The 23,147-nt window shown below is 41.8% G+C and overlaps 1 protein-coding gene and 1 non-coding gene across 3 annotated transcripts in view; one reads left to right on the top strand and one right to left on the bottom strand.

Moving 5' to 3' along the window:
- Positions 1–23,147, top strand: part of CALN1 (calneuron 1) — a 529,580-nt gene that overhangs the window by 44,713 nt on the left and 461,720 nt on the right. The gene's annotated exons all lie outside the window — the stretch shown is intronic.
- On the bottom strand, positions 21,877–21,983 carry LOC122472100. Its single transcript, XR_006294350.1, has one exon. It is a non-coding gene; the product is annotated as a U6 spliceosomal RNA (small nuclear RNA).

Here is a 23,147-nt window from a genome sequence, read left to right as displayed (position 1 = left end):
GGGGCACTCTCTAAGTGCAGGGTGGAGAGAGACCCTATGCAGAGGGCAGGGACTGGAGAGGTAGGGTACCCTTTGGTACCTCCAGCCTTCCTCCCAGATCTCCTCCTGAGATTTACAGAAGAATCCTGCAGAACACTCTATTCCTGTCTTTGCTTAAATGTGGGTAGGCTTTCTCTTGATGTACCTGAAGGAGATGACCTATCCATGGGGACCTCCTTCACTTCTTTGAGTCAGCATGAAGACCTGACTTGCCTCTAGCCTGCCAAGGTGCTGATTCCTCAGCCTGGAGGTCTGAGGGGATGTTTTTCCCCTTTTATCCAGACTATGGGATCTGGGGTCTTTGGGCCAGTTCTAGAGCTGACCCATGGATCTTCAGTAGGCCCAGATGGCCAGCTGGAAGGAGCCCCCAGGAAACAGAGAGATGCCCAGGTGGCTTCCACAAACTACAGCTGAGTAAACAGCCCTACCGCTTTGGTGCTGCCCCAACCCAATCTGAAGGAAGTTTTTCTAATATGGGGAGAAATGGATGCGGACTCTTGATATATGACCTAAAAATAGTCCATGTTCCAAACAAAGTGTTTTTAGTATTTTGAAATGAAAACGTGTAGACAAAGCAAGGATTCAGAATGCATGACTCATTAAATTGCTGATTCTGAAAGCAATGGAAATTCAAAGGGAAGTTTTCTCTCCCTATGTCTCCCTCCCACCCCTGTTCTGAATAGCTTATAAAAAGAGTCTCTACATAAACAAGACCCATAAACTCCTCCATGATTTAAGGTCCTGCATAGGAGAGGCAGAAGGAACTCAACCTTTATTGCCTGCTTACTAAGCTGGCCTCCCTAGCTGGGCTGGAATCGACCAGAATCTGCCCTCCCCCAGTCTGCCCATCCTCATTTCTCTTCTTCATCCTCTCCACCCTGTCCCAAGGTGTCCAGGAATTTCATGGCCCCACTATGGCCACTGTTCCTCCCTCCCCTGGGTTCCAGGCTCTGCCGGACCTCAACAGCACTCAACTCATCAGCCCTAACAGGGGTGCCTCATCAATGAGCAGTAGCCATGGGGGCATCTTAGGGGAGAGTGCACACATACGCTACCGTAGTGGGATTCAGCGGTGGGAACCTCCATCAACTCACTAGATGGTCTTGGGCTCGTTGTTGGGTTAGGAAGGGTTGGGCCTCATCAGTGATATTCAGCTTTTTTGCTCACAAAAACCTTTCTAAAATGTCTTATGGGGAATGTTAGTACTTAAAACAGAGAAGAGGACCCATTCTTGTTGGAGCAAGGGGTGTGTGTGTGTGTGTGTGTGTGTGTACATACACACACACACTTGGGAGAATGGGGAGGTCCTCCAGGACCCCTGAGAGGAACAGTGACATGTTTCACCCGAACAGGCTATTGGGAGACCTTCATATCACAAACCCTTAAGAGCTGTGTAAAAATCTCGCCTCCAGTCTCTCCTAGTTACCATCATCTGCTTTCCTTCTGATCATCACCACACTTCTTGAGTACATTAGCGGCTTGTTAAGTCTTGTATCTGTCCTGAGGAAAGTAAGACAACCTGTGGATGGCCAGCCAAAATTTTCACCTCCTATTGCCTCAACTTCAACTCCAGTGACTTTCTTCCCTCTCCATCTTCACTCCTGTGGCCTGAGCCATCATCTTATCACCTTCTAGAACACTCCACCTCTGAGAGCTCACGCGGAGCGCTCCTCTCTTTGACAACCCACTCTACAGTAGTTTACCATTGCTGTTCCCACTTCAGGATGTGGAAACACTGTGAAAGAAAATCCTTTATGGATACGGGGCATGGGTAGGCAACCTCACACACTGACAACCTTCAACCCCAGTGGGTCCTCCATGTGGCCTAGATTCTTCTAGTGGTCAGGTCCCCTCACATTCTTCACCATGACTGTGTCAACCCCTGTTCACTCTTCTAAAAACCATGTCACTTCCTCCTTCACAAATACAACAAAGGCCCCAAGAAAAAACGTCCTCAACTTTCTACCCATCCTCCTGTCACCTTTTCTGCATTCCGGTTCATTTTTTCTCCTCCCTTCCCATCATGGTGAAAGAGGGGGTCCCTCTACCTGTCCAAGGACCACCTGCCACATGTGTGTGGGCATTCATTTCCGGCACTCTCTCTCTCACCTTCTTCCATCAACTTGACCTCCTTTATTATTCTTCAATCTCTTTCTTCTTCCCCCAATCATAAATATTCGTTCTCATGTCACTTATCTTTTAAAAAAAAGCTGATATGTTATCATTTTGCTCAAACTTCTTGAAAACATTTCCTACTCTTGTTCTAATGCTCTACCTTTCTTTTACTTCTCACCCCTCCCTCACTGTGATCTGGCCTCTGTCCCTGTCAGTCCACTGATCATATGCTGGCTGGAAGAAAGGAGAGTGTTAGGTAGAAGGGGCAATGCCAAGATATGAGCCAGTTCAAAATTTAGCCCATCAAAATCTATTGGGTGAGTTTACAAACTCTATGGTTGATGGGCTGTGCCTACTAAATCAGGAACTTCCCCAAAAGAACCCATAAATCTGCTGACCCCAATTCCCTTCTCTCTGGGATGTTCACTGATAGCCTTGCCAGGTCCCCAGAAGCCCCTGTTGGGGTGGGGGGTGGGGGGAGGGAGGTTTCTGCTGCCACATCGCCACAGCAGCAATCATGCTTTTCTCTCCCTCGTTGTGCTGGCCACTTCTTTTCCCTTCCCTTCCCTCCAGTCCCAGCCGCCCAGTTGGGATTTCAGATGATCTTAGCTAAGAGACTTAGAATGACTCTCATTCTCCAGGAGATTGTCCGACCCTACCTTGGGAGTCCTCTTTTATCCGGGGTTTACTTGCTTCTGTTTACTTGTGATGATTCTTCTAGCGCAACATGTTACAAATTGAGGAGCCTCTGAACATCAGTGTAAATAAATATTCCTCTAAAAGTGCTTCACGGTCAGCAAAATTCAGATGATAATCCATGATCTATCTACCTCTTGGAGAATATCAATGCCTATGAAAATCTCAGAGATGCTCTACAGCAAAGCAAGCGGTTTATCTTTGTTTAATTCAGCTTTTCCAAACACAGTTCGAGCCTGGAACACTGGGCGTGTGTGTTGTGTTTGTGTAAGAGCCTAGAAATCACATACTAAATGCTGATTTCCTCTCCTTAGGACATGCCTGGTTCTCAGATCAATGCAAATGATAAGTAACTGATACACTCTAGGCCCAGTGAATGCTCACACCAATACTCATTCAAACACCCTAAATTGGTGTGCCAGGCTCTGTGCTGAGTGCTGGGGATAAGGTGAATAATCTTTTCCTCGTGTGGTTTAGAGGCTCATGGAAGAGATGGATTAATACCATAGAGCTTATGTGTTAGATAAATTCATGCACAGGGCATGCCTAAGAGCATGTCACACGCACACACACACACACACACACACGTAGTGGTACAGCTCCAGGGTACAACATTCACTTCCAAAACAAGTACCCGACGTGAATGGCACCCCCCTGCAGCTGTATAATGTGGATAGAATAAATAAACACTTATCCATCCAAATATGCACAATTTGTTGTTATTAGTAGTCACATTACCCCGCAAGTGTTTTTTTCACTTAACAATTTATTACCAACATGGTTTTCTATTGTACTGTGATTTATTTAACTTAGTGCCCTGTTGATGGCTGTTGAGGCTGCTCTATTTTTGCTCCCACCAGCAGTGCTGCAGTGAGCATCTTTGTATATTTATCCTTATGAACTAGTGCAAGTATATCTAAATATAAATTTTCTAGAAGTGAAATTTCTGGGTCAGAAAGTATACATGCTTTTTCTTTCGCTGGATTTGCCAAATCGCTCTCTAGAATTATTGTACCAATTTGCCTAATGGAAGGGCCTCTGAGGACAGGGGACACTGGAATGGAGGGGATGGTGACAACAGAGGAGAAGGGCTTGAAGGTGATAATTAGTGGACTAGCGTCCCTTAGGAAGTGAGAGAGCAAGGGGTCAAGAGCGCAGTCTTCATGAAGCAAAAAAATTCTAGATGCACCAAGTGTCCATTCTGGACTCCTCAGAAAATATAACAAATGATCGTAGCTAAGAAGTTTTGATCCGTCTTTCACCCGCCCGGAGATTCCAAAATCCTCCTTTCACCAAGGACCCATTTGTTTTCTGTGTGGTTCTTCTAATAAAACATGCCACAAATCGATGATCAACATTGATATTAATAAGCATCCTCTAAAGGCACTCCATGCTCAGTAAGCCAATTAGCCCCTAGGAATTTGATTTCTTTGGAAGGGCTTTGGGCATAAGGAGTGTGTTTGCCTGTCTTTCTGGTCCTTGTACAGGGGATGTAGCAACAGGCCAGAACGTATCGACATCATAGGATAAACACGGCACACGTTCATGCCAACGTCCATTTCACCTCTTGGCCAGTGATCTTAGATGGATTAATATTCAAACAAAAGCTGGTATGTTATGGTGTGGAATGCTAGGGTTTACAAAGATTTTTTTTTTTTAGTTTTTTTAATGTTTATTTATTTTGAGGGAGAGAAAGAGAAAGAACAAGTGGGGGAGGGACAGAGAGAGAGGGAGACACAGAATCCGAAGCAGGCTCCGGGCTCCGAGCTGTCAGCACAGAGCCCAACGCGGGGCTCGAACCCACAAACAGTGAGATCATGACCTGAGCTGAAGTCGGACGCTCAACTGACTGAGCCACCCAGGCACCTCTGGAATGCTAGTTTTTAAGATAAAAATGGCCAAAGAGGTTTCTTGCTTGCAGGGGGCTGTGTTTTGGGCTATGACCCCATAATTCTCAGAAGCCCTTTTGGGAAAAAATTTAGAATTGTTGGGCGAGACCAAACACATCCAGCACACCCCTGGTGTTTGAATCAAATTTTAATTTGAGCATTTTGCTCCTATTGAGAAAGTGGGACAGAGAAGGGGAGGGACAGCGGAATGCGTGCCTTAATATTCTTGCTACTAGCAAAAGGCTCTATAAAGCAGCACTTTGCCTCAGGATCAAGTTCGTCTTGCCCATCACAGAGTTCAAAGGGAACTGAGAGACACAGTGCCCCTCAGGCCTGTCCCATTAGGTGCTCCTCCTCCAGTCTCTCCTACTGGAGCCAAGTCCAGTGGCCCACATGTGGCTACTGTAGGAGCCTGTTCCTTCCAGACCTCTTATTTCTCCTTAGTCTGGCTACTATTGCTTTGTAATAAATCACCCCAAACTCGGGGGCGGGCGTCACAAACCAACAAACATCTGAGGCTCATGGAGTCTGTGGGTCAGAAATCCAGTAGGGATGGCTCATTCCTGCCCTGTGATATCTGGTGCTTCCATTGGGAAGACTCCGGTGGCTGGGGCTGGAATCCACTTGGTCACCCTTCACATGTTTGGTGCCTGGGCTGGGAAGGCGGAAGGACCGGCTCAGTTGGGAGCGTGTGCCTTCTCCATGTGACTTGTGCTTCTCATAGCATGGCCTCTGGGTCTGAAGACAAGCAAGTAGGGACAAGCCTTCTGGGAGGACCAGCTAGGACCTGGTTGGCCGTTTTACGACACTGCCTTGTAAAAATCACTTCCGGCACGTTTAGTGGTCAAAGCAGTTCAAATCCTCCTAGATTCAGGAAGCGGAGACAGAAACCTCACTTATCGGTGGGAGGAGGTTCAAAGAACTTGGGGGCCATATTGGAAAGCTACCACGGTGTTCCTTCACGGGTCCTGGATCCGCCAGCTCCCAGTGCTGTGTCTCTGCTTCCAGGGGACACGGACAGAACTGGACGCTGGGGGCGTAGTAAAGATAAGGGCGTTCCCAGTGATCCGAGAAGCCGGTGGATAATTCTGAACATCGTAGTAGAAAAGCGTTGGTCTCTAAGTCATCCCGACCTGTGGGTGCCATAGGGGCAGAAGCAGCAACCAAGCCAGGTTTTCAGGAAAAGTGATAACAAGCACATTCCATGGAGGGCCCCCCACATATCACTATGCAAGTGGTGCCCTCCACAACCAGAGGGGGCCCTTAGAGCGTGTAATTAATTGGCCCGTGTTCACACAGACTTTTGATGAAACATACTTAAGGGAAAGCAATAAATAGTTCCTCTGCGCTGCTGTTAATCAAATGTCTGCCTCACTCCCTTTCCGGGGTTATCTTCTTATGTGGGGGGAAACAGGCGGGCTTCAGATCTGTTCCCGAGTCAATCCTCCTGATTCTTGTTACCTGCTCCCATCTACTGGCTGAGCACTATCTCAGCCCCGGGCAGTTTCACTTGGGGTTCACACCTGGGACTCTTGGGACAATGAGAGGAGTCGCCAGCCTCTGGGGCCCGGGTGCTGATGCAGGAGCACGATTTCCCTTGCCGTAGCCTCTCTCAAATCCCTGCAACCCCACCAAACACACAGCAGATGGATATCAATCACAGGTTTTACCCAAAGCTTGGGAATAACTGGGGAATTTCAAGTGGGGGGGGGTGTGATTGCAATATACAAATAAATCTTGTTAGAGTCCCCCCAACATATTTTTAAAGGGGTATTTTTACGTGCGGATCCCTTTGGCAGTCTGATGAAGCCCGTGAATTATGCTTTTAAATGCATGAAATAGAATAATTGAGGCAACAACAAAGGAAATCAATTACATTTAAGTACAGTGTCAAAATATTAAACAAAATAAGTGTGTGATATAATCATACATATGCTTCTTTGTTGATGCCTTAAATAATAAGATTGATGCCTTAAATAATAAGCTATCATAATTTTGAAATGTCGTGGTGGTGGGTGTAAACAACATTGTAATGGTTACAGCTGTGACCTTGTAGGAAAATGAGTGACAAAGTCACAGTAACTGCTAATTCCAGGGCACCTCGTGGCTTGTGTTTACAGCTGGAGAAAATGCTAGGTTCCATTTCGAGGTTGATGAAAATAAAGATACATTCTTTCCCATCCAAATTCGCGGAAGCCCCCTTGAATTCTATCCCCGGGCCCCTGCGGGGTGAAAGGCCCCCAGGACCTCTGTCTGGTGCATTTCTTAGCCATGTTGCCTGGCCTCAGGGACCACCCTGCTGTCTCATTTCTCTGAGTGAGTGCTTCCTTCTTCAGCCCTTCCCAGGGCAAATCTCTGTCTCTCTTTAGGAAACCCAACCTCCTCTCCCACGGGGACAAGCCACAGAACTCAGTGATACACCCTGGCAGTGGGTAATAGGAATAATATTTTGGCCAATAGCACACTGGTGCATGTTAACGTCAAGGCTGAGCCTGGGTCAAGAGACTTCTAACCCCTGGGCTGGACGACAGGTATTTGACTTTGTAGGAAGACACTAGGCTTCAGAGCCGAGCTCCATGGACAGGGAAAATCTGTACAATCAAAGGCTACAGGAGAGCCTCAGACTTTTGAGTTCTTCTCCCAGGGCAAAGAAGACACCCCTGACCAGCTGTCAGCTTTAACCGTGGGGCTGCAGCAAGGGAGGTGCACAGGACACAGGAGATGTAAAGGAAACTTCTCTCAGTTGTCTGGTCATGGGTTGGAGGGAGGAGAAGGACAAATGATAAGGGGTAGGAGAATTAAGAAGGCTATACTGCTTCTCTCTCCCTCTCGGCACCGGGGAACTGAGGCTCCTGCCTTACCCCTCCATGGGGACTCCGGGAGCCCACCAGATAAGGCACCTGCCCTACGATGCTCTCAACAAGGTGAGAGCCTGAACCTCACTCCGTCCTGGGGCACAGACACTAAGTGAAGAACTAATGAGTCTGCCACAGGGACACGCCAAGGTGTCCCCAGAACAGAGAATGTGTGCAGAACCCTGGGCCACACCTGGATGGCTGGTGATGCAGAGACTCAGGGACGTGCAGCCACATGGAGCTGAGAAGCGGCCAAATAGCAAGGGCAGATCCCAGGACTCCTGAGAGAGCTGCACAAACTAGGAAAAGCCCTATTTGCCAGTTCTGAGTTTCAGGTTTGGAGGCCAGTAGGATGCCCGTGACCATGGACCAAGAAACACATCACTTGGGGAGACAACAGGAAGGGCTAAACATTTCTAAGACTAAACTTTTTTATTTTTTTTTGCAACACTTTTAGATTTACAGAAAAATTGAGAAGGTAATACAGAGTTCCCATTATCCCCAATGCTCACTTTTTTCTATTATCGTTTCACACGAGGATGATGCATATGTTACATGTAATGAATCCATATTGACACACAATTATAACCAAGGTCCATACTTTATTCAGATTTCCTTAGGGTTTATCCAATATCCTTTTTCTGTTCTAAGAGCTCATGCAGGGTGTGATGTTACATTTAGCTATCACGTCTCCTTAGGCTCCTGTTGGTTGTTACAGTTTCTCAGGCTTTTCTTGTTTTTGATGACGTTGACAGCTTTGAGGAGTACTTGTCAGGTAGGTTGAGCTTCCCTACGCTGGGATTTGTCTGATGTTTTTTTCCTATGGTTAGGCTGGGGTTATGGGTTGTAGGGGGGAAGATCACAGAGAGAAAGTGCCATTTTTATCACGTCCTAGCAAAGGTACATACAACACACGTGACTTGTCACTGTCGATGTCGACCTGGATCACACGGCTGAGGTGTTTGTCAGGATTCTCCACGGTAAAGCTCCTAAATTTTCCACACTTTCCACACCGTACTCTTAAAAAATCTTTATCATTGAGTAGAGTTGGCATACGATGTTGTTATTAATGTCAAGTATTCAACGTAGTGGTTTGACGATTCTATATATCGCACAGTGCTCACCACCATTAAGTATGGTTACCATCTCTCACTGTGTAACACTATTACAATATTATTAACTATATTCTCTATGCCGTAACTTTCATCCCCACAACTTGTTTCTTTGACAACCGGAAGTTTGGACCCCTCAGTCCTCTTCGCCTAGTTTGCCCATCCTCTTGCCATCTCCCCTCTGGCAACCGCCACTTTCTTCTCTGTTTGAGTCTGTCTCTGGCTTCTGTGTGTTTGTTCTTTTGCTTTGTTTTTTAGATTCCACATATGAGTGAAATCATGTGGTATTGTCTTTCTCTGTCTGACTTATTCCACTTAGCCTAATACCCTTTGGGTCCATCCATGTTGTCACAAAGGGCAAGAACTCATTCTTTTTGATGCCTGAGTGATATTCCACCATATCTATAAGTGTGTGTGTGTGTGTGTGTGTGTGTGTGTGTGTGTATACCACATCTGTATCCGTTCATCTACTGATGGACACTTAGGTTGTTCCCCATCTTGCCTCTTTAAATAATGCTGCAATAAACATAAGGGTGTATATGTCTTTCTGAATTCATGTTTCCATTTTCTTTGGGTAAATACCCAGTAGTGGAATTACTGGGTTGCATACTGTATTCTTTGCAAGAAAGTTACCATGCACAGACTACACATAAGAAATGAGGAGTTATGTTCCATCTACATTTCTGAGGGCAGAATATCTACGTAAGTTATCTGGAATCCTGTAACAAGAGATTCTGTCTTTTTTTTTTTTTCAACGTTTATTTATTTTTGGGACAGAGAGAGACAGAGCATGAACGGGGGAGGGGCAGAGAGAGAGGGAGACACAGAATCGGAAACAGGCTCCAGGCTCTGAGCCATCAGCCCAGAGCCGGACGCGGGGCTCGAACTCCCGGACCGCGAGATCGTGACCTGGCTGAAGTCGGACGCTTAACCGACTGCGCCACCCAGGCGCCCCAAGAGATTCTGTCTTTATTCAATCATGTGTTTCCATACATATGGACTCAGGGATATTTACTTCACAATTTGGGTAATAATTCAATACAACTTTATTTGTTTTGCTGCTCAAATGGTTGCAGCTTTGGCCAGTGGGAGCTCTTGGCTCCTCTGTTTTGAGTACTTCCTTACTTTCTGGCCCTACAAGGTGCTCCGGGCTCATCCTGGTTTTTTCCTGCCCCAGAGCATTGGCCTGGTTTCTTCTATTAGAGAATGGCATTAGAAACCAGTATCTGAGCCCTAGGTGTGCTGCTTGCTCTTGAGGCATTGTCGCTTCTAGGCCCTTTCCGTCAACAGAGCAAGGGATATGTGTGTGTGCATGAACCTATGTATAAGCACATGTATCTATATGTGTTTCTATATGTAACCATGTGAGTCCATATTAAGCTAAAGGGGAGTTCTTCTGAAGTCTTCAAGTCTAATCCATTATCATATAGATCATTCTAGCTGCTTCCTCTTACTTACCCGTCAATTCCCCTCCATCGGTGAGAAAGCCAGCTCCTACCACCCACCATCCATTTACTTAATTGTTTAATTGCAACACACATTCATAGTCGTGTCAGAGGTGCTAACACATATACCTGTGGGAAGCAACTTTATAAATGACAATGCTCTGCGTGCAATTCCTTTGCCCTTTGTTTTATAGACTCCACTCATTTCCAGTTACTTACGTCAGCACACACCCCCAATCCCTTCAGAGAAGCTGTTTCATACATTTGAATACAGATTGATTTGTCACATTCTGCATTCCATCCCGAGATGCTGCCGACCTCCTAAACGATTTTTTTAAAATTCGCATACATTAAGGTTTACGCTTCGGACTGAAGTTCAGTGGGTTTTGACAAATGCATGCTGTCACATATCCCCAAATACAGTACCGCGAGGAATAGTTTTGCCGCCCTAAAAAACACCTTGCGCTTCACCTGGTCAACCTTCCTAATTTGCCCCTGAACCCGGGGCAACCACCTATCTTTTCATGTCTCCCTAGTTTTACCTTTTTTTTCTAGAATGTTATTCCATTGGAACCCTATAGTATACAGCCTTTTCAGACTGGCTCCTTTCATGTATATATGTCCATTTCAGATCCATTTCTGTTTTGGTGTGGCTCATTCCTTCCTCTTGCTGGCTGAATAATATTCCACTTTATAAATGTACTACAGTTTATCTATTCACCCGTTGAAGGACATCTTGGTTGCATTCAGTTTCTGGTGACTATGCATAAAGTTGCTATAAGTCTCTCTCTCTCTCTCTCTCTCTATATATATATATATATGTACCAAAGAGCATGATTGCTGGAGAGCATGATAAGACTATGTTAAGTTTTGTGAGAAACTCCCAAACTATCTTCCAAAGTGGCTGTGTACTATTTTTACACTCCCACCAGCAAGGAAGAAGGTTCTTCTTGCTGCACACCTTCGCTAGCAGTTGATATTCTTATTTTTTTGTTTTTGGATTTCAGCCATTCTAATCGGGGTGTAGCAGGGTCTCATCATTGTTTTTTTTTTTTTTTTGATGACCTATGATGTGCAGTATCTTTTCATGCGTTTCTCTGCCATCTGTGGCTCTTCTTCAGTGAGCTGTCTGTTCAAATCTTTCCTCCGCTTTTTTCCGTGGGGGTGTTTGTTTTCTCATTGTTTAATTTTAAGATTTCTTTGTATATGTTGGCTATAAGCCCTTTGCCGGATATGTATTTTTTTCCCAATATTTTCTCCCGAGGTGGGTTTGTCTTTTCATTCTCCTGGCGGTCCCTTTAGCAGAGCATAATATTTGAATCTTAATGAAGTCCAACTTAATCATTTGTTTCTTTCATGGATCGTGCCTTTGGTGTTTGATCTAAATGTCCCTTACTAGACATGAGGTCGCCTAGGTTTCTCCTATATTTTGTTCTAGAAATTGTATAGTTTGTGTTGGACACCCAGGTCTATAGTCTATTTTAAACTGGTTTTTGTAAACCTGGGTCTAGGTTTTCACATACAGGTGTCCAATCGTGCCAGAACCATGTGTTAAAGTCAACATAGGCTTATGTTCTCTCTGTGGTCTTCTGGTCTCCTAGGAGCAGTTCTCGGAGACAGCACATTTGCAAGCCCTCACCTCCCCATGCCAATTTCCAGTAATTTCCAGAGGTAGTTCAGCGTAAGTCCATACAAAAGAAGAAAATCATTTTATTTAAAGGCGATGTAACCGCAAGATGTTCCTTGCTCTTAACGGACAAAGCATTTTTCCTCCTCCTTTCGCTAAGTCATGCTCAGGGATGCAGTTGTATATAAGAAATGGGTATTGTTGTGACGATAATAGGACAACAGAGCCAACTGCTTACTTTCACTGTGGATTGGAAATGAGCTGCGAAATCATCACTTTTCCCCTTGACTGGGCGGGAGCCAGTTTTTGGGAAGGGCCTTTCTCTTCCTCAGTAGACAGACTCACCCCCAAGCTGTCCCAGACCGACCCCTGGCAGGTGAGACTAAAGCCATGTGCTTGAAGCTACCCGAGGACCTTTCGTGGCAGCTGCTGCAGACATAAGTGAAGACAGTATTGCATAGGTCCTGCTCTCCAGGGCTCACATTCTGACCGAAAATAGACTGGAGTTACAAATGAAGTTGTGACAACGGTCACCAATAGCATTTGTCTGACTGCCTGCCACTCGCTCTTTGGGAACGTAAACTTCCCAGAGCCTTCTAGCTACGCCTCACATGTCTGCGTGCATGATTTGACTCTTGACTGACAGTCGCCATGTTTCTCCTTTCGCCCAGCATATTTTAGCATCAAGGTGATGCCTCCTCTCCCGTGAGTCTCTGCTGCCTGACAGGAGGGTTTCTAATGCTGATCCTCGTGGATGTGGCCAGTGCTGGGACACAGCTGGGCAGTGCCCACGGCCCCCCGTCAGCTGAAGGGCTGATCACTGACACATACTGTTTTGAGTCTTTCCAGGAGGGCTTGGGTTTTTTCGGTTTCGTGTTGCGTTCGGCCTGTACATCCCCGTGAATCCCCTCCCGCCATCATCCTCGAATTCCAACAGGTTTTCCAGCACACGTTTTATGTGTCCGTCTCATGAATTTTGCCAGGACAGTGTGATCCACTTTGGTCTTTATACTTATTCTTTAGTCAGTTGAGGAAAAAAAAATCCTTTTTATTATGATTGTTATTATTGCTACCTCTTTTCTATAGCTTGGGTTTATTCCTAGGGAGCCCATGTATTTCTTATGTTGCACCTCTATTTCTTCGCCCTACACACCTGGGACATTTTCTTTCTAAAACGTTTCATCTTCATCCTTTCCTTCTGCGTGCGGGATCTTTTTGTTTTTCTCCCATGTCAAAGCTTTGATTTACTCTTCAGGGAAACATCTACTCTTCATTGCCTCTGATGCACATTGTTTTTCTGTTACCAGATATTTCTTTCCTTTCTCCACTTGTGTCCCTGCCCTCCCTTTGGTTTGTCCTCCCCCTGTCCCAGGCTCACATAGCTCATGCTTTCCTTACCCTTTATCATGGCCCCAAGGACATGGTTTCTAAAATTTATTTCCGTTTCCTAACATGCATCTTTAAGAATAGGCTCTTTTCTTGAGCCTTCTGGGCAATATATCCCTTCCTACACGTTATGATGTTGTCTGATAGGCTCCGCGTTTGGCTTCTTCATTCTTACTGCAGCTTGGCACTTACCCATTTGTGGAATTTAACTGGTATCCATTTGGTCAGGGGCTCTGGGCTCTGTGTGGGATGTTCTATTTTTCTGACTGCTGGATTTCCTGACTCTGCTAAAGAATTTACAGAATTAACAAAAACAATGCCCACTGCTTCCAACTCTTGATCTACAATGTTTTTCATATATTGTATTTCAATAACAAATATCCTATTTATAATGCTTTAAATATTAAATATCTCAATATTTAGATATTACAATGTAATATTTCTATTTTATTTAAATATAACAATATTAAGTATTGTAATATCTAAATATTACTCAATTAAAAAAAATTTTTTTTAATGTTTATTTATTTTTGAGACAGAGAGAGACAGAGCATGAACGGGGGAGGGTCAGAGAGAGAGGGAGACACAGAATCCGAAACAGGCTCCAGGCTCTGAGCAATCAGCACAGAGCCTGACGTGGGGCTCGAACTCACGGACCGCGAGATCATGACCTGAGCCGAAGTCGGATGCTTAACTTACTGAGCCACCCAGGCGCCCCTAAATATTACTCAATTTTTAAATATTACAATTTAAATATTGAGATAGATATGGAGACATAGATATCATTATAGTTATGCCTCTGCATATCTGTAACTATACCTATGTATCTATGGAAACTCTGAGGAGCTGTCCAACTGGTGTCTCCCTTAATATTACTTTGGTGCTATGACATGGTAGTCAGTTCTCAGGTGCGTGAAAATATTTTCTGGTGCTGCTAGCATAGTATGCTACTCTCTCTCTCATTCATTCAGTTCTTCTTCCTGCTTCAATTCTCTACAAGTCTTACTCTGCAAGAAACCAAGTATGCCTCCTGGCATATGGTATACAAGGAAAAGTATTGAAAATAGGATATTTGTTATTGAAATATAGTATATGAAAATCACTGTAGATAGATAGATCTAATCATGGTATATATAGATAAAAACTGTATAGCCATCTCTTTATGGTGTGCTAATATGTTTCTAGAATAAATGAGAATTGTGACAGTGGTTAATTTAGATTTCTATGCACACCTTACATAACTGGTAAAATATCGATCTGTCCTGCTATCATTGTAATAAGAATACCTTCAAACAGTGTCAAGAATGCTCTTCATTGGTAATGCCCTAGTCCTGTTGGATATTTTTGCGAATGTGTTTGCACATGTTGCAAAGGGAAACTTGGTCTGTGTCATTAATACCATGACCAGAAAAAACCTGAGCGTCACCTAGAGTTGGCAGTCAGAATTCTGAAGGAACATGATGAATGGAGTAGTGCTATTTACATAGGTTGAGTCGTTTCACTGGTGTAATTGTTGTATTAAATGAGATACTAAATTGTATTCGATTGAATGCACCTTATCTAAAGTCAAACTCTTTAATGTATCCTTTAAAATCTACCTTATTGTCAGAGAAAATAAGAATAAACTCTATTCATTAGGGAAGACTTTGTCATAGTAACCTAAAATCTTAGTGGATTAATAAATAAAGTGTATGTGTCTCTCCCAAGAAGGCTGATACAGATGGAGACCTGCTGTCCCACCTGGGAGCTATGCCATGGGGAACACGGCCTCCAGAGGCACATAGCAAGGGAGGAGGAAGAAAAGGAAACACACCAGCTTTTCATTGTTTTTATCTGGAAGTGGTATAAATCATTTTAGCACACATTGGCTAAACTCGTTCTGGCACCAACCTAACTGCAAGAGACAATGGGAAACAGATCATGAGTCTTAAGAGAGTCTATCCAGACCAGAAAGTGGGAAATTTTAGTTTTCAAATGTATTTCCAACAAGACTTCTATCACAATTTCTTGCAAATTGTTTCTGTTTTTTTTAGAGAGGTATTAATTCCAGCCAACTCTGTGAGAGGGCAAAACTCACAAATTAGTACTAATTCACAAGGGAAAATGTTATAATGTTTTGTCCCGTATAAGAAATTCCTTATTTTGAAAATAGAGAGTTATTTCTAAAATGGAAATGTAAGCCCCCAAATTCCCATTAAACATTGACCAATACTGAAAGAAAATCATTTTGAAGAGGAACCAAATTATTAGCTGTCTCAGCTTCTCTTCAGTCTAGAGCTGGCTTTCCCTGGAGTCAGAGGTAGAGAGTAGGTCTGACTCAAAACCTGCCCAACATTCTCTGAAATTGCTTGTACTGTTCAACTACAAGAGGTGAACATATTTAATTTAAAAATGGGGTTTCAAGAGACTTCTGCTTCTGGTCAAAAAACAATAACATGAATTGGATTTACTTTCCCACCTGATACAATAATAACAACAGAAACTAGAAAATACATGAAACAATGCTTTTCACAGTAACACAATAAGAGATAAATGGAGGAACCTGAGAAACAGGAAGCAAAGCGAGCCCTATGATTGCCCCAACTTACTGCCTGAGGAGTTTCTGGACTTCAGTTCAGAGAGTAGGAACTCAGACCCAGCAGAGCGTCAAAACGCAGGCAGTAAAAATGGTTAGGATTTCAAGAAGAAATAGACATATCCAAAATTATAGTTGGAGATTTTGAACAAACTTGACTTGAATAACACTATCGTCCAATTTGACATAATTAGAATTTATAGAATATTCCTTCCAACGGCAGCAGAATGCACATTCTTTTTTATGTGGGTATGGAACATTTACCAAAACAGACCATATTATGAACTGTAAATAAATAAATTAGAAGAATTCAAGTCCTACAAGATATGTTCATGAATCACCACGAAATCAAGTTAGAAATCAGTAACAGGCAGATGTTTGGGAAAGCCCCCTCATACATAGCATATGAGTCAAAGAACTCAAAAGATAAATTGGAAAGTATGTTGAACTGAATGAAAATATAAATGCATCATATGAAAATGTGTGGGATGTAGGTAAGTATTACTTAAAGGGAAACGTATACAGCTAAATATCCATATCAGAAAAGAAGAAAGATCTCAAACCAGTAATCTAACTTTCCACATTAAGAAGTTAGAGAAAGAAGAGAAAGTAAATCCAAAGCAAGGAAGAAAAGAATGAAGATCAGAAAAAAATTCAATAAAATAGAAAAACAATAGATAACAATTGATGAAACCAAATGCTGGTTCTTTGAGAAGATCAATACAATCAATAAACTTCCAGCTAGATTGATCGAGAAAAAAAAAAGGTGAAGTCATAAATTACCAATATCAGTGATGAGAGAGAGAACGTCACTACAGATTCTACAGATTAAAAGAACAAAAATAGAATATTGTGAATAATTTTATGTCAGTAAATTTGGACAGTATAGATGAGATGGACTTATTTCTTAAAAAACACAAATCACCAAAGCCCAGTCAAAAATAAATATATGACCTGAGTAGTCCTATTTCAGTAAAAAAAAAAAAAAAAGTTTGTACTTTAAAATCTTCCCACAAAAACACTCCAGAGACAGATCATTTCATTGGTGAATTCTACTGAACAAATTTTGCTAAAGAAATGATATCAGTTCTGCATAAACTCCTACAAAAAACTGAAAAGCAGAAAATACTTCCTAACTCAGCCGGCATTATTCTGATTTTTTACAAACAGACAAAAGCATTACAAAAAAAATCTGCAAAGCAATATACTTCAAGAACATAGGTGCAAAAATTCTTTATAAAATTTTGACAAATCAAATCCAGCATTATATAAAAATAATACACCACAACCACGTGGGGTTTATGTCAATAACGTAAAGGTGGCTTGACGTTCTAAAATCAAACAACATAATTCACTATAACAGACTAAAAGAAAAAAATCATATAGTCATCCCAACATCTATTCCTGATTAAAAAAAAAAAGACTTTCACAAACTAAGAATAGAAGGGAACTTCCTCAACCTGATTCAAGCATCTACAAAAAGCATATAGCTACCTTCATCATAATGGTAAAAGATCAAATGCTTTACCCCTAAAATCAAAAATGAGAAAACTTTACCCATTTTTTCCATTTCTATGTAACATTGTACTAAGGTTCTAGCCTGTGTAATTAGATAAGAAAAATAAATAAAAGGCATCCAGATTGAAAAGGAAAAAGTAAAACGGTCTATATTTACAGATAACATAGCTGGTGTATTAATTTGTTATTGCTGACTAACAAATTACTACACAGTTAGTGTCTTTAAACACCTATTTATTGTCTCTAAGTTTCTGTAGGTCAAGAGTCTGGTTAGGTGTACCTGGGTTCTCTTTTCAGGGTCTCGAAAAGCTAAAATCAAAATGTTCAGTGGACTTCATTCTCATAATGCAGGCTTGGCTGGGGAAGGATCTGCTTCCAAGCTCCTTTAAGTTGTTGGCAAAATTAATTTCCTTGAAGCTATAGAATTCATGGCAGCTTGTTCCTTTAAAGCCAGTGACAGAGAGAGAAGGGACTGGAAGGAGAGAGAGATAGAGAGAGGGAGAGAGAGACTTTACTACTTTGAGTCTCTGACCTATAGATCTTTTAAAGGGATCACTTAATTAGTTCAGGCCCAGACAGGATAATCTGCCTTTTGGTTAACCTACGAGTCAGACTATTCAATATTTTAGTTACTTTTGCAACTTTGAAATTTATCCCTTCACCTTTGTCATATTCTTAGTTACAGTTCTTCCTTTGCTACGGGGGAAAGGATTACACAAAAGCATGGAGACTGGGAAGAGGAAAGTCATGGGAGCCATCTTAGAACTTTGTTTACCATACTTACCAATGAAGAAAATCTAATGACATTGTCAAAAGAAAATCCAGAGGGTTTTACTTGTGAATATTGTGTTGAGTGAGAAACAAACTGCAAACAGGGAGACTTCAAAATCGAGAGGTAAGAAACTCAGCTGTCTGCGGTTTATAAAACGTGATGAGGAAGCACATTGCTTTCTAGGTTACTAGAAACTCCTTTTCAGAGGAGGAGCAAGCACTACATAAGCTTACTTCTTAGGAAGCTGGAAGGTCACCCTGACAGGAGGAAAGCTTAAGTTTTGTTCAAGGTCAGAGTCAGCATTTGGGGAAAGTCAGGACAGTATAATGAGAAATAGTAAAAGTGTTGCCTTGTTCTTAGGGGGAAAGCCTTGAGTCTTTCACCATTAAGTGTGTTAGATTTAGCTTTTTTGTAGATGCCCCTTATCAGGTTGAAGAAGTTCTCTTATATTCCTAGTTTGTTAAGAATTTTTAAATATGGATGGAGGTTGAATTTTGTCACGTGTTTTTTTCTGCATCTATTTATGAGACCATTTATTGTTTATTTTTCCTTTGGGCTTTTCATATGGTGGATTACACTGATTGTTTTTTTGTTTTTTTTTTTCAACGTTTATTTTTTTTGGGGACAGAGAGAGACAGAGCATGAATGGTGGAGGGGCAGAGAGAGAGGGAGACACAGAATCGGAAACAGGCTCCAGGCTCTGAGCCATCAGCCCAGAGCCTGACGCGGGGCTCGAACTCCCAGACCGTGAGATCGTGACCTGGCTGAAGTCGGACGCCCAACCGACTGCGCCACCCAGGCGCCCCAACACTGATTGTTTTTGAATATTACAGGCAGACTTGCCTTCCTGAAATAAATAGCACGTGGTTACGTTGCATTGTCCTTTCAGTTTTGCAGGATTTGATTTGCTGATTTTTTAAAAAGGAATTTTGCATTTACGTTGATGAGGGATATTGGTCTATAGTTTCCACAAAACTTTGGCTAATTTCCGGACATCCAAAAAAGTTAATTCTGACACTTTTTTTTTTTGCCAGTTAAAAAAATTACTTTTATGGAGTAACAGAATTTTAGAGTTCCCCACTCCGTCAGTTTCACTGATATCACTTGCTATTTTCTTACTTCAAGTAAAATGTAGAAACCTTACCGCCAACATAAGTCCTTTTATTTTCTACTTTTATATTATAGTTGTCTTGTACGTTATTTCCTCAACGTTGTAGGCTCTTACTGGCTCTCATTGCCCCTCCTGCTTTGGCTTCCATGGATTGTTTGGGGGCTGAGATACAAGATGATAGAGAGAAAAGAGAAAAAGAAAGAACGATGGTGAATTTCATATTCTTTCAGGAAGCCACTCACGCATACAATAAGTCAGAATTTGAGGCATCTCCTGGAGTCTTCTCTGTTGTGTTAATTCTCACTTTCCGGTTTCAGGTTTCACTACATTCAGACCTGAAAATACCAGAAGAAAGTAATGATAAACTCATCACCAGTGGGTGGTCTTTTGAATCCTCCTGTTCTTCCCCAATCTGCCTGTTAGTAGTTATTTTCAGAGTCCTCGGATAGCTGCTGCATACATTCCGTCCTGTTTTTAGGCTATACTCAGTGGGATATATATGGGTTTAATAGGCTTACTTCACCTTACCCTGAAGTGGAAGCATGGTCCATTGACTTTTTGGCAAAAGTGCGAAGGCAATTTAATGGAGAAAGCATAGTTTTGTCAATAACACTGGTGCAAATGCTGGATATACATATGTAGTACATACAAATATAGACCATATTTCAATATACATCCACTATACATACACATGCTTCAATCTGCCCATATCACCATATTCAAAACTTAATTCATAATGCATCTTAGACCCAAATGTAAAGCGTAAAATTACGAAACTTCCAGGAGAAAACTCTTGTGACCTTGGGTTAGGCAAATGTGATCCCAAAAGTATGATTCCTGAAAGAACAAATCAAGAAACCAGACCTCATCAAAATTAAGAACTTTCTTTTTAAAAGATACCATTAAGAGAAGGAAAAGACAAGCCATGGGGCAGGGGGAGGGGGGTGGGAGACAAGCCACAGGCTGAGTGGCAATATTTGCAAATCATATATCTCATAAAGGACTTGTATTCAAAACATATAAAGAGCCCTCTAAATTCAATGAAAAAAACCCTCAATATAAAAGTGGGTAAATTATATGAACAGATAATTTGCCAAAGAAGATACAAAGCTGGCAAATAAACACTTGAGAAAATATTCAATGTCATTAATCATTAGGGAGATGCAAATCAAAACTATAAAGAGATGCCATCATAGGGGTGCTTGGGTGACTCAGTCTGGTGGGTGTCTGACTCTTGATTTCAGCTCAGGTCACGATCATGAGGTTGAGTCCCATGCTGGGCCCCATACTGAGCATGGAGCCTGCTTGGGATTCTCTCTCTTCCCCTCCCTCTGCTCCTCCCCTGCTCATGCGCATGTGCTTTCTCTCTCTAAAATAAAAAGAAAAAAAATACAGTGAGATGCCATCACATACTTATGAAAATGTCTACAACTAAAATGACTATACCCAGTGATGGCAAGAAAGTAGGGCCACTGGAAGGCTCATACACTGCTGGTGGGAATGCAAAATGGTACCATCACTTTGAATAATACTTTGGAAGTTTTTTAAACAGTTAAACATACATGGGAATACATTAATTTAATCCATGCTAAATACATCTGTTATACGACCTTCCATTCCACCTCTAGGCATGTAACCAAAATAAAGGAAAGCATATGTTCCTATAAAGACTCAAACATGACCCCAAATTGCTCGTTGCTCATTTTATTCATAATAATCAAAACCTGGAAGGAACCTAAATACCCATCAACTGGTGAGTAAATAAATTATGGTGTATTCATCCAATGAACTATGATTCAACAAAATTTTGTTACATACAAAATTAGGGGTGCATTTCAAAATATTATGCTGGAATAATGAAACCAGACTACAAAAATGCATACACTACAATTTTGTTTCTTTTTCTCTTTTTTTTTTTTTAAATGTTTATTGATTTACTTTGAGAGAGAGAGAGAGAGAGAGAGAGAGGGTGGGAGAATCTCAAGCTGTCTCCTCACTGTCAGCATGGAGCCCGACGTGGGGCTCACTCTCATGGACCATGAGATCATGACCTGAACTGAGGTCAAGAGTTGGCCACTTAACCAACTGAGACAACCAGGTGCCCTCTACAATTCTATTTCTACAAAACTCTAGAAAAGGGAACTATCATGTTTCTTACAGGTGAGGGGAGAGGATAAAGGAAGTGGAAGGAAGAGATATGAGGAAACTTTTGGAGGCAATGGCTTCATGGGTGTGTATATGTATTAAAAACTTACTAAAAAAATAAAAATAAAAACTTGCTAAATTGAATACTTTATATGCAGTTTATTATATGTTAATTACACTTCAATAAGCTTACTTTTAAAATGGGCATTTATTTATTTATTTATTTATTTTAAGCAGGCTCCACAGCAATGCGGGGCTTGATCTCACAAAGTGTGAGATCATGACCCAAGCCAAAATCAAGAGTCAGGTCCTTTACCGACTGAGCTACTCAGGCACCCCCCAAATGGGTTTTTAAATCATTCTCTGTGATGGTGAAATCAGCAGAAATTCCCCCAGTTCTTTGGCTCATGGTTAAAGTGCTATTTCCCACATTGTCTATTTGTATAAATTTGTTAAGTTCATTAACGGTCATTTGGGAGGAAGCATATTGATCGCTCTCAGTCAGCCTCCATAGTATCTGATCGTTTTCTGGCTCTTTATCACTTCATTCATCCCATGTTCTCATTTTCTTTATTGTTCTTTTTTTTTTCTTTTTTTATGGAATACTTCACAAATTTATGTGTCATCGTGGCCCAGGGGCCATGCTAATCTTCTCTGTATTGTTCCAATTTTAGTACATTTGCTGCCGAAGTGAGCGCTGTTCTAAATTTTTGAGCTGAATGTTCAGTAAATTTATTTCTATTCCTTCAATTAAATTGTATTTTCCTGTATATAATTGTATCTACTGATATAGACAAATATACTGAAGGAAGCCAAAGTCATGCTAAATCCCCTCTCCAGATTAAAACGCTGCTGACATTTTTGTCAGGCTACTTGCTGACATCTTCCTGTCTGTGCAAACCATTTTGTGTGTGTGTTTGTATGTGCGTGTGTACGCAGAAAAGTATACAGCTCCTAAGTGTACAGATGACCACAAAGCGTGCATACCCAGGTAACCAGCGCTCAGTTAACAGAATATTGCCAGCCTCGCAGAAGCCATCTTTGTACCCACTGCCCGTCACAACCCACTCCGCACCAACCCAAAGATAACTACTGTCTTGACTTCTAATGACATAGGTTACTTTCGCCAGATTTTAAATTTTATTCAAATGTCATCATGACGCATGTATTCTGCTTTATCTGTCTTCTTTCAATCAGCATTATATTTGTGAGGCTCATCTATATGGCTTTAGGGGGTTCATTCACCATTGTCGAGCTATCTCTCCATTACGTGACTGTGTCATAATTTATTTATCCACTTTATTGTTGATAGGCATTTGGGTGGTTTCCAGTTTGGGGCTATTATGAATAGTGCGGCTATAAATATGCTAGTGCACATCTCTTGTGAGCACATGAATGCTGTCTTATTGGTTATATACCTAAGAGAGAAATTGCTGGGTCATAGACATGCAATTTAGATGTACCTAACTTCGAATACTGTTTTCTAACTTATATTTCCATGTCAATTAGTGGTATTAACTATGTGACCGTACCGCACTTTAATCATTTAGTTGTTTATTGATGGGCATTTGCTCCGCCTCTGATTTTTCATTAATAGGAACAACAAAATACTCCATATACCTATAAACATCTTTGTTCAATTGGCTGACTGATTATGGTTTTAGGATAAATGCTTAAAACTGGAATTGTTGTCCATGTGCATAGACACTTTGATACACATTGTCCAATGACCTTTTTGAAATGTACAACTTGCAATCTCACCAGCATTTACTAAGAGGGAATCTTTTTCTATATCCTCACTCCCATTGGATTGTATGTATGTTTTAAACTCTTGTCAGTCAGATAGAAGAATACCCTGACAT

This window comes from Prionailurus bengalensis, chromosome E3, assembly GCF_016509475.1.
Source record: "Prionailurus bengalensis isolate Pbe53 chromosome E3, Fcat_Pben_1.1_paternal_pri, whole genome shotgun sequence".
Taxonomy (NCBI): Eukaryota; Metazoa; Chordata; class Mammalia; order Carnivora; family Felidae; genus Prionailurus; species Prionailurus bengalensis.
Note: the sequence above shows the minus strand (reverse complement) of the source record. Positions and strands in the feature narration are given on the sequence as shown.